Below are 16,914 nucleotides of genomic sequence, written 5' to 3'. Positions count from 1 at the left end.
AATTTGCTGACATATTGAGTACAGCACTTTCACAGCATTGTCTTCCGAGGTCAGGGGCGGCGGCCAAGAGGAGCTACCCCACGTCTGAAGTTAGGGATGCGGTCAAGAGGAGCAATTCCATGTCCAAGGAGCGATGGTTGCGAGGGCGCAGGAGGGCTAAGAGGAGCTACTCCACGTTCAAGGTCAGGAGGGGCGACCTCATCCAAGGTAAGGAGCAGCGGCTGCACTTTGCTGGAGCAGGCGTGCAGAGATGCCCCATGTCCAAGGTAAGAGAAACCCAAGGAAGACAGTAGGTGTTGCGAGAGGGCATCAGAGGGCAGACACACTGAAACCATAATCACAGGAAACTAGCCAATCTGATCACATGGACCACAGCCTTGTCTAATTCAATGAAACTAAGCCATGCTGTGTGGGGCCACCCAAGACGGACAGGTCATGGTGGAGAGATCTGACAGAATGTGGTCCACTGGAGAAGGGATTGGCAAACCACTTCAATATTCTTGCCTTGAGAACCCCATGAACAGTAGGAAAAGGCAAAATGATAGGATACTGAAAGAGGAACTCCCTAGATCTGTAGGTGCCCAATATGCTACTGGAGATCAGTGGAGAAATAACTCCAGAAAGAATGAAGGGATGGAGCCAAAGCAAAAACAATACCCAGTTGTGGATGTGACTGGTGATAGAAGCAAGGTCTGATGCTGTAAAAAGCAATATTGCATAGGAACCTGGAATGTCAGGTCCATGAATCAAGGCAAATTGGAAGTGGTCAAACAGGAGATGGCAAGAATAAACATTGACATTCTAGGAGTCAGTCAACTAAAATGGACCGGTATGGATGAATTTAACTCAGATGACCATTATATCTACTACTGTGGACAGGAATCCCTCAGAAGAAATGGAGTAGCCATCATGGTCAACAAAAGAGTCTGAAATGCAGTACTTGGATGCAATCTCAAAAATGACAGAATGATCTCTGTTGGTTTCCAAGGCAAACCATTCAGTATCACAGTTATCCAAGTCTATGCCCCAACCAGTAACTCTGAAGAAGCTGAATTTGAATGGTTCTATGAAGACCTACAAGACCTTTTAGAACTAACACCCAAAAAAGATGTCCTTTTCATTATAGGGGACTGGAATGCAAAAGTAGGAAGTCAAGAAACACCTGGAGTAACAGGCAAATTTGGCCTTGGAATATGGAATGAAGCAGGGCAAAGGCTAATAAAGTTTTGCCAGGAGAATGCATTGGTCATAGCAAACACCCTCTTCCAACAACACAAGAGAAGACTCTACACATGGACATCACCAGATGATCAACACTGAAATCAGGTTGATTATATTCTTTGCAGCCAAAGATGGAGAAGCTCTATACAGTCAACAAAAACAAGATCGGGAGCTGACTGGCTCAGATCATGAACTCCTTATTGCCAAATTCAGACTGAAATTGAAGTAGGGAAAACCACTAGACCAATCAGGTATGACCTAAATCAAATCCCTTATGATTATACAGTGGAAGTGAGAAATAGATTTAAGGGATTAGATCTGATAGAGCGCCTGATGAACTATGGACGAAGGTTCATGACATTGTATAGGAGATAGGGATCAAGACCATCCCCATGGAAAAGAAGTGCAAAAAAGCAAAATGGCTGTCTGAGGAGGCCTTACAAATAGCTGTGGAAAGAAGAGAAGCGAAATGCAAAGGAGAAAAGGAAAGATATAAGCATCTGAATGCAGAGTTCCATAGAACAGCAAGGAGAGATAAGAAAGCCTTCCCCAGCGATCAATGCGAAGAAATAGAGGAAAAGAACAGAATGGGAAAGACTAGAGATCTCTTCAAGAAAATTAGAGATACCAAGGGGACATTTCATGCAAAGATGGGCTCGATAAAGGATAGAAATGGTATGGACCTAACAGAAGCAGAAGATATTAAGAAGAGATGGCAAGAATACACGGAAGAACTGTACAAAAAAGATCTTCATGACTCAGATAATCACGATGGTATGATCACTCACCTACAGCCAGATATCCTGGAATGTGAAGTCAAGTGGGCCTTAGAAAGCATCACTATGAACAAAGGTAGTGGAGATGATGGAATTCCAGTTGAGCTATTTCAAATCCTGAAAGATGATGCTGTAAAAGTGCTGCACTCAATATGCCAGCAAATTTGGAAAACTCAGCAGTGGCCACAGGACTGGAAAAGGTCAGTTTTCATTCCAATCCTAAAGAAAGGCAATGCCAAGGAATGCTCAAACTACCACACAATTGTTATAGTTACTGTTCTGTATTATAAGAAAGACTCTTTCCCTGGTGGCTAAGGTGGTAAAGAATCTGCCTGCAGTGCAGGGAAACCCAGGTTCAGTCCCTGGGTTGGGAAGATTCCCTGGAGAAGGAAATGGCAACCCCCTCCAGTATTCTTGCCTCTGAATCCCATGGACAGAGGAGCCTGGTGGGCTACAGTCCATGGGGTCAGAAAGAGTCGGAACGGACTGAATGACTAACACACATTATAAGGAAGAAGATGAAGGTCATGGGTTCAGCAAGAACTGGGACACATACGTGTGCCTGGTGCTGGGCTCTCAGGAGAAGCTAAGCTAGAAAATCATATGTAAGCAAAGTACTCAGAGCTGGTTGCTCTAAGGGTGACGTATGCTTCCCCCGAAGCAGCCTGGAGGTGGGACACACAGGGCATTGGTATTTAAATGGTAAAAATAAGACATTAAATTTGTCTCCCAGCCAATTCAAGTGGGAGTCCACTCTATTTCATCATGCCAGGGATGAGGGCCAGCACTACGGGGTCCCTGTCAGTCTCTATTTATTCTGACATCCAGCTAATCACTGCAGGATCCTTGACAATGTCAGAGAGTCAAATTCAGGACTTGGCCCATTGTTCATGAATTCAGACCAGTTATTAGAAGCAGTCATGCATAGGGCTTCCCTAGTGGCTGAGTGTGGCATAAAATCTGCCTGCCCACACAGGAGACATGGGTTCAAGCCTTGGTTGGGGAAGATTCCACATGCCACATGCCCGTGTGCCACAGCTATTGAGCTGCTACTCTAGAGCCTGGGAACCACACCTCCTAAGTGCGTGTGCCTCAACCCCTAAAGCTCAAGCGCCCTAGAACCCATGCTGAGCAACAAGAGAAGCCACTGCAATGAAGACCCAGCATAGCCAAAAACAAACAAATAAATAAAAATTTTAAAAAAGAAGTGTCCATGCACAATCCAGCTTCCCCAAACTAAGTAAGCCACCCACGTAGAAGGAATCTCAGGTGGGATCAGTTAAGGGTCCCCACTGGCCCAGATGCTGCCCCTGTGACAATGACAAAAAGTGTCCTTCCTCTAGACGGATGGAGTCCCTGACACATGGCTCAGTCACAGGACAGTGTTTGTGGAAAATAAGAAAAGTTGCTTTCTCTAAGGAGATGCAGCTCCACGCTGAGTCTCAGCTCCCACACAGCCAGGAGCATGTGTGCGGTGCACAACCTGAGCCTCTGTGAACGGAAGCCCCAGTAAAGAAGATGGTGACTAGGGGCTGGCATCATGTTTCCTGGCCACCCAGAAAACCATAACGGTTATTTCCCAAGTGTGAGGAGTCCCTCGTACTGCAGCCCCACCGACGTGTGTCCTTCCTCCACCCTGCCACTTGAAACATCAAATTCTTTTAAACATATGTGAAATGACATCCAAGACATTGGATGTCAGGCAAGGAGGGGCAGTGCTCCCCTAACTCCCCTGCCTTGTGGGCAGCATAGGAAAGGGGCAACCTGGGAGTGGGGGCTGCAGTGGGCCACCTGAATTGAAGACACAGATGAGGGGCTAGGGAGACCAAGGGGACCACAGGTCCCCAGCTGCAGGCCCAGGGTGTTGGGGACAAGACGCGGGCACAGGGAGGGAGAACCCAGAGGTGAGCAGAAGTGCCCTTGAGAATGTGGTTGAGAGCTCGTCACACCCGAAGCCAGGACCAGAAAACCATGCGAAAGGCCTAGAAGGAACCACATCCAGAGCTCTACGAGGACTAGAGGTGCCCGTTCCCCCAGCCAGACTGGAAAACATCACGACCCTCGGGGCGGCTGGCCACGCACTTGGAGGTGACGAATAATTAGCTCCAGGGAGGAGGTGGAGGTGTGACTTTGGGAGGTTCTGCCCCACGAGTGACCCGCGGTTCCGTTTATCACCCTGGGCCGTCTGTGGGATGACCTCCCCACCGGCAGACCAGCTCCATCGGTCCAGGGAGAGCCTGGTTCCCCCACGCCCAGGACTGGAGCCGCGGAGAACCAGCCGGTCTTCCTGACCTCCCCCGGCCACCCACGTTCTTGCTGGGAGGCGGCTTATCTCCAGCTATTGAAACTCACTCTCAAGACAGCAAGGTCTCGGGCTCATGCGTAACTGGGCTGTTTGTATCCAAGGAAGTGCCACATTTCCCACAGCTTTATATAAACTTCCTCTTACTGAACACATCTGGGTTCACAGGCTGCAGAACTTTTCTTTGAGTTTCTAAACTTAGCAGCTTTTCTCCCTACTCTCTTCCCCAAATATGGGTTCAGCTAGAGCCTGCGCTCTGGGAAGCTGAAGGTCTGGCCACTGTACCCAGCTCAGCCTCGTGACTGGGGTGCAGTGAGGTGGGTAGGGCTGGGCAATGAGGCAGGGGTCGGCTAGCAATGTGGGGTGGTAGCTGCCAAGAAGTGCCACCCCTGGAGGCAGGGGCGGGCACCCATGTGGTGACCCCCCCATGCATCCTGTCTCAATGGAAAAAGAAGTGGCACCATCAGACCCTGGCAGGGTCAGGTAGCCCACCTGAAGCCACGTTGCATGCAAGGATCTCAGCCACGCCCCTAGGCACGTTGTTGTTAGGTCACTAAGTTGTCTGTTTGCGACCCCACAAACTGCAGCACGCCAGGCTTCCCTGTCCTTCACTATCTCCCGGAGTTTGCTCAAACATGTCCATTGAGTCAGTGATGCCATCCAACCATCTCATCTTGTGTCATCCCCTTCTCCTCCCACCTTCAATCTTGCCCAGCATCAGAGTCTTTCCCAATGAGCCGTCTCTTCGCATCAGGTGGCCAAAGTATTGGAGTTTCAGCTTCAGCATCAGTCCTTCCAATGCATGAGTCCTTCCCAGGCATGAGCTGTTCTCTAAACTGCCTGTTCTTGCCTGAATGTAATCCTCTTGTGTTAAAACATAGGTTTTATTATTACTTGGGGCCAGCAAAGCCAGCGGATGAGGAGACAACGACCCCTGAAAAGACGCAGTGTGTTATTCACAGTTCCCAAGAGGAGAGGGGAGCACACGGCCCCACGCAGAGCCACACGGAGAAGCACCAGGGTCTATCAGGAGATGGAAGGAGTGTGCGGGAAAAGTGAGAAACAGCCTCTACTGTGGTCTAACTAGAAGGAATGGGCGAAGCCGGGCAAGCAGGCTTGGGACTGGCTACTGCAAATAACTCCAGCCAAATCCGGAGGCCAGGGCTGTCTGGCACCCATACTAGGGCAGGGGGATAAGCGGCCCTGAGCGTGAGAGCCCTTTGAGAGCTCAGCAAAGGGAGTGATTGGGGTGGACTTGGGATTTGTTGCTTTGTACCCAACAGCTCTGCTCCCAGAAGAACTGTTTGCTGTCTCTAGGAATCAGAAAACCCAGGAAGTCCCTCCAGGGCCAGCAAAAGCCCACGGTCAAAGCATCGGAGACCACATGGATGCCTCACATCTCAATTTTGACCAGGATGGGCATGGATCGAGCCCTTGGGCCCTGAATTGCTCAGCCATTTGGCTGCCCAGGGGCTTCTCTGGTGGCTCAGCTGGTAGAGAATCCATCTGCAATGTGGGAGACTTGGGTTCGACCCCTGGGTTGGGAAGATCCCCTGGAGACAGGAAAGGCTACCCATTCCAGTATTCTGGCCTGAAGAATTCCATGGACTGGTTCCCTTGTGGTTCACCTGGTAAAGAATCCACCTGCAATGCGGGAGACCCAGGTTTGATCCCTGGGTTGGGAAGATCCCCTGGAGAAAGGAAAGGCTACCCACTCCAGTATTCTGGCCTGCAGAATTCCATCGACTGGTTCCCTGGTGGCTCAGACAGTAAAGCATCTGCCTGCAATGCGGGAGACTCGGGTTTAATCCCTGGGTCAGGAAGATCACCTGGAAAAGGAAATGGCAACCCATTCCAGTACAGTACTCTTGCCTGGAAAATTCCATGGATGGAGGAGCCTGGTGGGCTACAGTCCATGGGGCCACAAAGAGTAGGACACGACTGGGCAACTTCACTTTCTCTCACTTTTGGCTGCCCAGTAATGTCCTCTTCCTTTCATTGGTCGCGCAATAATGCAATCCTTCATTTTACGGATTTGATGTTTTAGGACCTTGTGTCTTGAATTAACGGCTTAGTTTTTATACCATCACCACTATTTATTTATGTCTTCTGTCAAACATATCATCTCAAGTAATCCTTCAACAACCTTGAGGTTAGACATGGCAGATAAGATTGGTTAAGTATTTAATATCCATCCTCCCTTTCTTCCTTACCAGTGGAACTCCAATTGTATTCAAGGTAGTAATGCACCTGGCTGAAATACTGACTACTCTGTACTGCTTAATAGGTAGTAACATGGATGCAACCACCAGTTCTAGCAAACGTGATACAAAGGAAACAGATCCTGGGGACTTTTTCAGGAGGGAGCAGGCACAAGTGGCACCCACATTGTAGCCTCCTGCCTTTTGCCCTTCCTCGGTCCTCCTGCCCGATATATAAGTCGGCCGCTTAGAGACATGAGAGCCAACTTCCAGGCATAAAAGCAGAAAGCTTCCAGCCCGGGATGATGGAGTAAGAAGGCAGAAGGAGCCTGGGTCCTCAGCTGCACCAATCCCAAACTGTCTGCCTCCAACCTCCTGTTATATGAGAAAAATGGTACCTCTATTTTGATGAAATTACTGTGACGATGTCTTTGGTGCATATGTGTGTGTGCTTAGCCATTCTGAATCTTCGAGACCCCATGGACTGAAGCCCACCAGACTCCTCTGCCCATGGAATTTCCTAGGCAAGAATATTGGAGTGGGTGGCCATTTCCTTCTCCAGGGGGGTCTCTCCCCCTCAGGGATTGAACCCATGTCTCGTGCATCATCCTAATGGATGAAATAGACAATATTTTTATTTCCTTTTATGAAGGAAACTGAAGCTTATAATGTTAATAAAATTATCCAAGGCCTGGCAGCTCTTAAATGACAGCCTCTATGGACTGAACTGTGTCTTCCCAAAATTCATGTGGTGAAGCCTGAACCTTGAGCATCTTAGAATGTGACTGCATTTGGAGACAAGGTTAAATGAGGTCATTGTTGTGTGCTGGTCTCAGCTGCTAATAACCACTGTTGTGGCTGGACCAGCCGTTGTGGTTATGATTACAAGACACACTGCAGCAATAACCATCAGGAAACTGGAAAAAAAAAAAAAACATAAAACTATTATTTGCAGGACCCAGAAATTATATGGTTTCCCCTGGGGACAGACAGTAAGGTTGTGGGCAGAAAGAGTGTGAACACAGGTCCGGGGTTCTGCTTTTACTGGGGTCAAGGGTAGGGGCCTAGGGTTTCATGGGCTCACTATTGCTGAGAGTTCAAAACCTAAGAGTGGGAACTTGGAGAGAAAAAACAAGCTCTTTAGAAAGATCTCTAAAACAAAAGAGCCTCAGTGGGGGAAGATGGCTTTGGCTCTTTATCTAGTCCTGTGGCTGGCAGTGTGTTTATTCAATCAAAGCTTAAGTCAGGCACTTACATTACAAGACAGAGAAAGCCTAGTTTCCAGGGCTTACGGCTTACACCAGTTGTAAGTGGAGAAGTGTCAGTCGCTCTGTCCAACTCTGCAATTCTGTGGATTGTAGCCCACCGAGCTCCTCTGTCCATGGGGTTTTCTAGCAAGAATACTGGAGTGGGTTGCCATTGCCTTCTCCAGGGGGTCTTCCCGATCTAGGGATCGAACCTGGGTCTCCTGCACTGTGGGCAGATTCTTTATCATCTGAGCCACAGGGAAGCCCTAAGTCATAAGGGTGGGGCCCTAATCCAATAAGATTGGTGTCTTTGTTGTTATTCAGTAGCACTGAGCTCTTTGCGACCCCATGGACTGCAGCACGCCCCGCTTCCCTGTCCTTCACCATCTCCTGGAGTTTGCTTAAACTCATGTCAATCTGGCTGGTGATGCCGTTCAACCCTTCTCTTCCTGCCTTCAAACTTTCCCACCATCGGGGTCTTTTCCAGTGAGTCGGCTCTTCATCCTTATAGGGAGAGGAAGAGACACCTTCCTTATAAGACACCTTATAGGGATAGGAAGTGTGTGTAGACAGCAGAACAACCTTAAGGACCCAGAGAGAAGGTGGCCAGGTGCAAGGCAAGCCACAGAGGCCTCAGAAGACACCAAACCTGCCGGCACCTTGATCTTGGACTCCAGGTCTTCCTTTCCCCTCAGCCACTTGCATGTTTCAGGTTTACCCTGCTTCCTTGTCTCACGTTAGCTCCTCTACCTCATTCTCCATACTCGGCCTCCCCCGGGAGAGGGGGCGTCCAGAGCACCACCCTGGAATTCTATCCCTGTCACGTTTTGGAAGAGTATCTGAAAGCAGGATGAAGTGTGGAAGGATGAACATCATCTGTATAGTGTGGCTTCTGGTTTACAGCCAGAGGCACATGGGACTTGAATTTTGTCAAATGCCGTGTAGGCATCTATGGATATGATCCTGTGATTTTTCCTCTTAGCTCTGTTAATACGATAGATTTCTTACTATTAAACCACCCTTGCCCTTCTGGAATAAATCCTACTGGGACATGAAATGTCATACTTGATGCATTTTTTATTCAATTTCCTTATATTTTTATTTTTTAAACTTGGATTAATATTTATTAGTGATATAGGACTCTCTGTCAGTTGCGATTAGTAATATTATATTAGCTTCATAAAAGTAACTTAGAAGCTTACGTTCTTTTTCAATTTGCTGCAAATTTATGCAAATCTGCAAGTAATTGGTCTTTAAAGGCTTCATAGAGTCGCCTGATTAGTCTGTGCCTGTAAATTTAGAATTTTCTGTCTTTCTTCTATCGAAGTTGTCTGTATACATATTCTCTCTCTATTTGGGTACATTTTATTTTCCTAAAAATGTATCCATTTCATCTAGGTTTTCAAATTTATTTGCCTAAACTAGTAGGCCACAGGACTGGAAAAGGTCAGTTTTCATTCCAATCCCAAAGAAAGGCAATGCCAAAGAATACTCAAACTACTGCACAATTGCACTCATCTCACATGCTAGTAAAGTAATGCTCAAAATTCTCCAAGCCAGGCTTCAGCAATACATGAACCGTGAACTTCCAGATGTTCAAGCTGGTTTTAGAAAAGGCAGAGGAACCAGAGATCAAATTGCCAACATCTGCTGGATCATGGAAAAAGCAAGAGAGTTCCAAAAAAACATCTATTTCTGCTTTGTTGACTATGCCAAAGCCTTTGACTGTGTGGATCACAATAAACTGTGGAAAATTCTGAGAGAGATGGGAATACCAGACCACCTGACCTGCCTCTTGAGAAACCTATATGCAGGTCAGGAAGCAACAGTTAGAACTGGACATGGAACAACAGACTGGTTCCAAATAGGAAAAGGAGTACGTCAAGGCTGTATATTGTCACCCTGCTTATTTAACTTCTATGCAGAGTACATCATGAGAAATGCTGGACTGGAAGAAGCACAAGCTGGAATCAAGATTGCCAGGAGAAATATCAATAACCTCAGACATGCAGATGATAGCACCCTTATGGCAGAAAGTGAAGAACTAAAAAATTTCTTGATGAAAGTGAAAGAGGAGAGTGAAAAAGTTGGCTTAAAGCTCAACATTCAGAAAGCTAAGATCATGGCATCTGGTCCCATGACTTCATGGGAAAGAGATGGGGAAACAGTGGAAACAGTGTCAGACTTTATTTTGGGGGGCTCCAAAATCACTGCAGATGGTGATTGCAGCCATGAAATTAAAAGACGCTTACTCCTTGGAAGAAAAGTTATAACCAACCTAGATATCATATTAAAAAGCAGAGATATTACTTTGGCAATAAAGGTCCATCTAGTCAAGGCTATGGTTATTCCAGTGGTCATGTATGGATGTGAGAGTTGGACTATGAAGAAAGCTGAGCACCAAAGAATTGATGCTTTTGAATTGTGGTGTTGAAGAAGACTCTTGAGAGTCCCTTGGACTGCAAGGAGATCCAACCAGTCCATCCTAAAGGAGATCAGTTATCAGTCCTGGGTGTTCATTGGAAGGACTGATGCTGAGGCTGAAACTTTGGCCACCTCATGCAAAGAGTTGACTCCTTGGAAAAGACCCTGATGCTGGGAGGGATTGGGGGCAGGAGGAGAAGGGGATGACAGAGGATGAGATGGCTGAATGGCATCACCAACTCGATGGACATGAGTTTGGGTAAACTCCGGGAATTGGTGATGGACAGGGAGGCCTGGCGTGCTGCAATTCATGAGCTCGCAAAGACTTGGACACGACTGAGGGACTGAACTGAACTGAACTGAACTGAAACTAGTAAAAAATGTTAGCTGAATTTAAAAAATTCTTCTCTTTAATTATTTTCCTTTTATCATTTCTTACATTGTATATTTGTGGTTTTCCTCTTTTAAATTATACCAGCTAATGTTTTTCCAATTTTGTTGATTTTTTAAAACTGTTTTTTGATGTATTAATAACACAACTCATTAAATTTCTAGTTTGAACTTCATTAATTCTTTCCTTCTGGTTTCTTTGTTTTACTCTTGGTCTTTTTTTAGTTCCTTGCTTAGCTGTTTAACTGATTATTTCCACTTTTATGGTTTCTGATATTTAGTTCTGTATATTTTTCTAGTTCCTGCTTCAGCAGACTCATAAATTGTCATGTTCTTTTTCATTATCCATTACTTTCTAGAAGTTGTGCAACTTTATTTTGAAAAATCTTTTGTCTCTCACAAGTAGCTTATAGTGTTAGTGTTAGCTGCCCAGTTGTGCTTGACTCTTTCCAACCCCATGGACTGCAGCCCACCGGGCTCTTCTGTCCATGAGATTTTCCAGGCAAGGATACTGGAGTGAGTTGCCATTTCCTTCTCCAGGGGATTGTCCAGACCCAGGGATCGAACCCTGGTCTCCTGCACTGCAGGCAGATTCTTTACCAACTGAGCCACCAGGAAAGCACAGGAGGAGGGCCTTTTGCTGGTTTTGACATTAATGTGAATTTCTAGGAGGTTTGTGTTTTGTTTTGTTTTGTTTGCACTGTGATCGGACAGTGCTAGCCACATTTTCATACTTCAGGAAATTTAAAATTTTCTTCATGAATCCTCTATGTGCAAATCTGTTAGATGCAGGGAAAGTTACAGATAAAGTAAAATGATGTCTTGGAGTTTTTTTGACAGATCTCAGAATGGGTACCCTGGGAGGACAGAGGGAACATGATCAGCAAAACACTGACCACTTTTGAGATTGAATGGTGTGTACTTGGGGGTTCATCATGATTTTTATTTTCTGCACTTTCATGATAAATTTCCATTTTTCTGGTAAATAAAAAAAAGTTAACATCCTCTCCCCAGGTGGTAGTATTAGAATTATTTTTAATTTCCTTCTTTACTTGTTTCCTATTTTACCCCAATGTCTTAAAAACTGAGCACATATTAATCACAGTTAAAAGTCCCCTTGTATAGGCATTTAAAGTAAAGACAGGGACTTCCCTGGTGGTCCAGCGGTTAAGAATCCACTGCAGAGGGCATGGGTTTGATCCCTCAACAGGGGACCAAGGTCCTGCACCGCACAGCTAGAAGAAAAAAAAAAGACAATTTCTTGAAGTGAGTAAAAATGAAAATACAACATGTCAGCTTAGAAAAACTATATGGGAAAACTAACAAAAAATAAATAAAGTTAGCCTGATAATTGGGTTCTGACTGGAAGATGCTCTGGGTTCCCCAGGCCTTGATGTAGGGCTTGCCCTCACCAGGCCAGGTCGGTCAGTTTTCACAGGTGACCGGAAGTGGCCACTTGGCCTCAGAGAGGATGGTGCAGAGACGGCAGGTGGGTGAGCTGGCCTTGGGAAGACAGGACCAGCTTCACTGGAGTGAGGAAAGCTTTGTGGGAACATTACTTGCAGCCCATCTGACACTGCCGGTCAAAGTTGGTGTCTCGGTCTCCAGACCTTCTCATGGGGAATGGGGCCACCCTCCTTCTAGAAGGTACATCCCTGGGGTGGGGGTAGCGTGGGCCTCTACACACCTCAGCTCCACACGCACAGCAGGATGCTTCCTGGAGACATCCTCTCCTATTTGAAAAACGTTCTAAGAAGGTTTGGGGAGATTTTCTATTTGAGAAACACAGAACTGGAGGGAGGCCTCAAAGAACAGACAGAACCTGCTGCCCTCATTTCTACTGTGCTGATGGACAGTCCATTATAAATGCCTGTCCCTAAAATGTTTTCTTTAAAAAATGTAGACAATCTATTACACACAATGAGTTCTGTACCTTGGTGGCTCAGATGGTAAAGAATCCACCTGCAATCCCTGGGATGGGAAGGTTGCCTGGAGAAGGAAATGGTAACCCACTCCAGTGTTCTTGCCTGGAGAATCCCATGGACAGAGGAGCCTGGTGTGTTAGAGTCCGTGTGGTTGCGAAGAGTTGGACATGACTGAATGACTTTCACTTTTTCAGCGGTCAACTTGTGCCACTTATTTTTTTGACATGTTTGTCAATTTTTTACTTCCTTTCAGTTCAGGTGAGTTCAGTTGTTCAGTCATATTCAATTCTTTGCAACCTCATGGACTGCAGCACGCCAGGCTTCCCTGTCCATTGCCAACTCCTGGAGTTTACTCAGACTCATGTCCATTGAGTCAGTGATGCCATCCAACCATCTCACCCTCTGTTGTCCCCTTCTCCTCCTGCCCTCAATCTTTCCCAGCATCAGATCTTTTCAAATGAGTCAGCTTTTTGCACCAGGTATTGGGGTTTCAGCTTCAACATCAGTCCTTCCAATGAACACCCAGGACTGATCTTTAGGATGGACTGATTGGATCTCCTTGCAGTTCCTTTAGTGTAAAGCTAATAAAATCCCATATTCAATGACTTAAAATCAGATTTACCTTCCAAGGGAAAATCAACAGCCACGCCACCTGAACACTCCTCCGATCAATAGTAAGTTACCTCTAGAAATGCCAAGCATTTTCAGACCTGGAAATAGTTGCAAGAAAATGCGGACATCTGTTCAGGTGAGCTGAGTTCAGTTTGTGAGGGTCTAACAGTTAAACTTAGAGCAGCTCTCAGTTTTGGGGGTCGGATTTATACAGTTTTACCTTGCTTAGCAGTTTTACCTCCCTCTCTTTTATTTTACAATCAACTGACTCAGTTTCAATATAAGATTCTAACAGTAGGAACTTTTTGGTGTGGCTTTGTTGCTGTTAAGTCACTAAGTCATGTTCAGCTCTGCTACTCCAGGGACTCTAGCACGCCAGGCTCCCTTGTCCTCCACTGTCTCCTGGAGTTTGCTCAAACTCATGTCCATTGAGTCAGTGATGCTATCCAACCATCTCATCCTCTGTCGTCCCCTTCCCCTCCTGCCCTCAATCTTTCCCAGTGTCAGGGTCTTTCCCAGTGAGTCAATTCTTTACATCAGGTGGTCAAAGTATTGGAGTTTCAGCTTCAGCATCAGTCCTTCCAATGAATATCCAGAATTGATTTCTTTTAGGATTGAGTGGTTTGATCTTCTTGCTGTCCTTTAAATGACTCTCAAGTGTCTACTCCAACACCACAGTTTGAAAGCATCAATTCTTCAGTGTTTAGCCTTCTTTATGGCCCAGCTCTCACATCCTTACATGACCACTGGAAAAACCATAGCTTTGACTTGCACAGCTTGCAGGATCCTAGTTCCCTGACCGGGGATCGAACCTGGGCTCTTGGCAGTGAAAGCACAGAGCCCTAACCACTGGGCCTCCAGGGAATTCCCAGCAGGAGTGCATTTTTTATTTTGCTAATTTACTACTGAAACACACAGTTTCTCAGAGCCCTGGTCCAGCACAGTGTAAAGAGGGGAGGGGTCAGGGCCAAGGCAGGGACACAGCTGTGGTTATGCGGACACTCAGCAAGGCCAGTTGTAGGATCAGGGGTTTCAGTGACAAAACCACAAATAAGGTTTTGGCGCTTTGCATTCTGCATTTGGTGATGATGCTGACTCACGGCGTCTTGGAATCCTGCCCTATGACTGGAATAGCAAGACAGCTGTGGCGCTTGTTTCCTTATTCTGAACCCAGAATTTAATCTAGTCAAAGGAATGACAGACTGAGATTCAGCCTGTGGGAATTTTTCATCTGCTAACCTCTGCCACAAGAGCGTGGCCCAGAATCCTATGGGCAGAGTCCTGTGCCCAGTGTGTGCTGGGCCTCCCAGCAGGCTGGAGTCCCTCCTCCAGCTGGGAGGCAACCCCAGACTCGTTTTTAATCACTCAGGGCAGTGGTTTCAGAGTCGAGCCAAGTGTCTATTTGTTTAAAGCATCTCAAGGATGGGCTCACTTGGGCTTCCCTGGCGGTCCAGTGGTTTTTAAGACTCCACTCAGAGCTTCCACTGCAGGGGGTGTGGGTTCAATCCTTGTTTGGGCAACTAAGACCCTGAATGCCTCATGGCCCTCCCTCCAAAAAAAGGGCTCAATTCTCTCTCCCCCTTTTCAGTGGCTGGTAAACCAAAGCAAACTTAGGACCCATGGTCCCATCACTGTTGGCCTCAGACACTAAAATAATCGATGGCTGCCGTCTGCCTGTTCTGGTGAAGGCACCCCTGTTTGGGACCCTTCACAGATGTGTGTTCTATGGATCTTCCCTTCCCGAAGTTCACCAGCACGTTGTTTAGCATCTAGGTATAGACTATTCCAATCATCATTATGGATGTGAGAGTCAGAACATAAAGAAAGCTGAGTGCTGAAGAATTGATGCTTTTGAACTGTGGTGTTGGAGAAGATTCTTGAGAGTCCCTTGGACTGCAAGGAGATCCAGCCAGTCCATCCTAAAGGAAATCAACCCTGAATATTCATTGGAAAGACTGATGCTGAAGCTGAAACTCCAATACTTTGGCCACCTGATGCGAAGAACCGATTAACTGGAAAAGACCCTGATGCTGGGGAAGATCGAAGGTGGGAGGAGAAGGGAACGACAGAGGATGAGATGGTTGGATGGCATCACTGACTCGATGGCCATGAGTTTGAGCAAACTCCAGAAGATAGTGGAGGACAGGAAAGCCTGGTGTGCTACAGTCCATGGGGTTGCAAAGACTTAGGCAAGACTTAGTGACTGCCCAACAACAAAACACTGTGCCCTAAGATTGTGGCAGCTGATTCCAAGCTTGATGGCACTTTCTTCACAGAGTAGTTGGCAAGGAACAAGGTAATTCTATAACAGAAATATTGCCTGGGGTTTCAGTTTGCTAGTTGAAGGGGCATGGGGTGATGTCAAATTTTATTATGAGCATTCCTGGTCTCCTTGAAACAACCGTGTGAGAAGACAAGTTACGTAGCATGAGATCACAGACCCAGTCTGGCCCCCCCGACAGACAGCTGATACTGCGTTTCCTTGATATTGATCCATAGATGTATGGGATTTAAAAATTAAAAAGTCACATCAAGGCCTAATGCTTAAGCTGGTTCATAGCCTGCCGTTTGGCAAGATGACTTCTGCTAAGTTGATTTCTTAGAATGTCCTGGGCGTGGCACCTTACTCTTTACCCTTGAAGTGAAAGTGAAAGTCGCTCAGTTGTGTCCGACTCTTTGTGACCCCAAGAACTATAAAGTCCATGGAATTCTCCAGGCCAGAACACTGGAGTGGGTAGCCTATCCCCGAGCTATTAGGGAAGCCCCTCTACTTTTACTAGCAACATGACCAAAAATGACCCATCTGAAGTCACCAGCAGCTTCCTCAGGGGTTGACATGAAGGGAATCAACCCACAGAAGCCCAGAGCGAGCCGGGATGGCCCACCTCACTTCCTTGTAGACAGACGACCATGAAGGGGTGGCTGCAGTGCTTTAAAGGGGAGACTGCTTCAGGGTGCAGACCTCAGGGTGGGGGTGGCGTGGGGGCTTTCCTGGTAGTTCAGTTGGTAAAGAATCCACCTGCAATGCAGGAGACCCCTCTTCAATGCTTGGGTAGGGAAGATCCGCTGGAGAAGGGATAGGCTACCTACCCCGGTATTCTCGAGCTTCCCTTGTGGCTCAGCTGGTAAAGAATCTTCCTGCAATGCGGCAGACCTGGGTTTGATCCCTGGGTTGGGAAGATCCCCTGGAGGAGGGAAAAGTTACCCACTCCAGTATTCTGGCCTGGAGAATTCCATGGACAGGGGAGCCTGGTGGGCTACAGTCCGTGGAGTCGCAGAGTTGGACGTGACTGAGTGAGTTTCACTTCCATACTTCAGGATGGATAGAGCTCAGGGGGTTATGAGGCGGAGAGGTTATTGTTTGTTTCATGTCAGTATCCAATAGAAGGAGTGTGGTGTGATTTTTTAAAAATAATTTTATTTATTTATGGCTGTGCTGGGTCTCCGAAGCTGCTCTGGCTCTTCTCCACTTGAGGTCCGTGGGCTCTAGGGAGCATAGCTTCCAGCAGTTGGGCACATGAGCCCAGCAGATGCCGCTCCTGGGCTCCAGAGCAACAGGCAAAATGGCTGTGGCCCCCAGGGTCCAGTGTTCCTGCAGCACGCGGGGCCTCCGGGATCAGGGCTGAAACACGTCTCCTGCATTGGCGGCGGATTCTTTACCACTGGGCCACCAGGGGAGCCCAGAATTCACAATGACGTGGAAACAGTGATTCTTAAGAAGAGCTACTGTGATCTTGTGGCTTAACGTTTATTTGCAAGTTGAGTGTGGCTGTCATGCCTGCACATCAACTAGACACTGACAAGAGCGGGTGCTCC

Source organism: Ovis aries, chromosome 1 (genome assembly GCF_016772045.2).
Source record: "Ovis aries strain OAR_USU_Benz2616 breed Rambouillet chromosome 1, ARS-UI_Ramb_v3.0, whole genome shotgun sequence".
In the NCBI taxonomy this organism is placed as follows: domain Eukaryota; kingdom Metazoa; phylum Chordata; class Mammalia; order Artiodactyla; family Bovidae; genus Ovis; species Ovis aries.
This window is presented reverse-complemented; position numbering follows the sequence as displayed.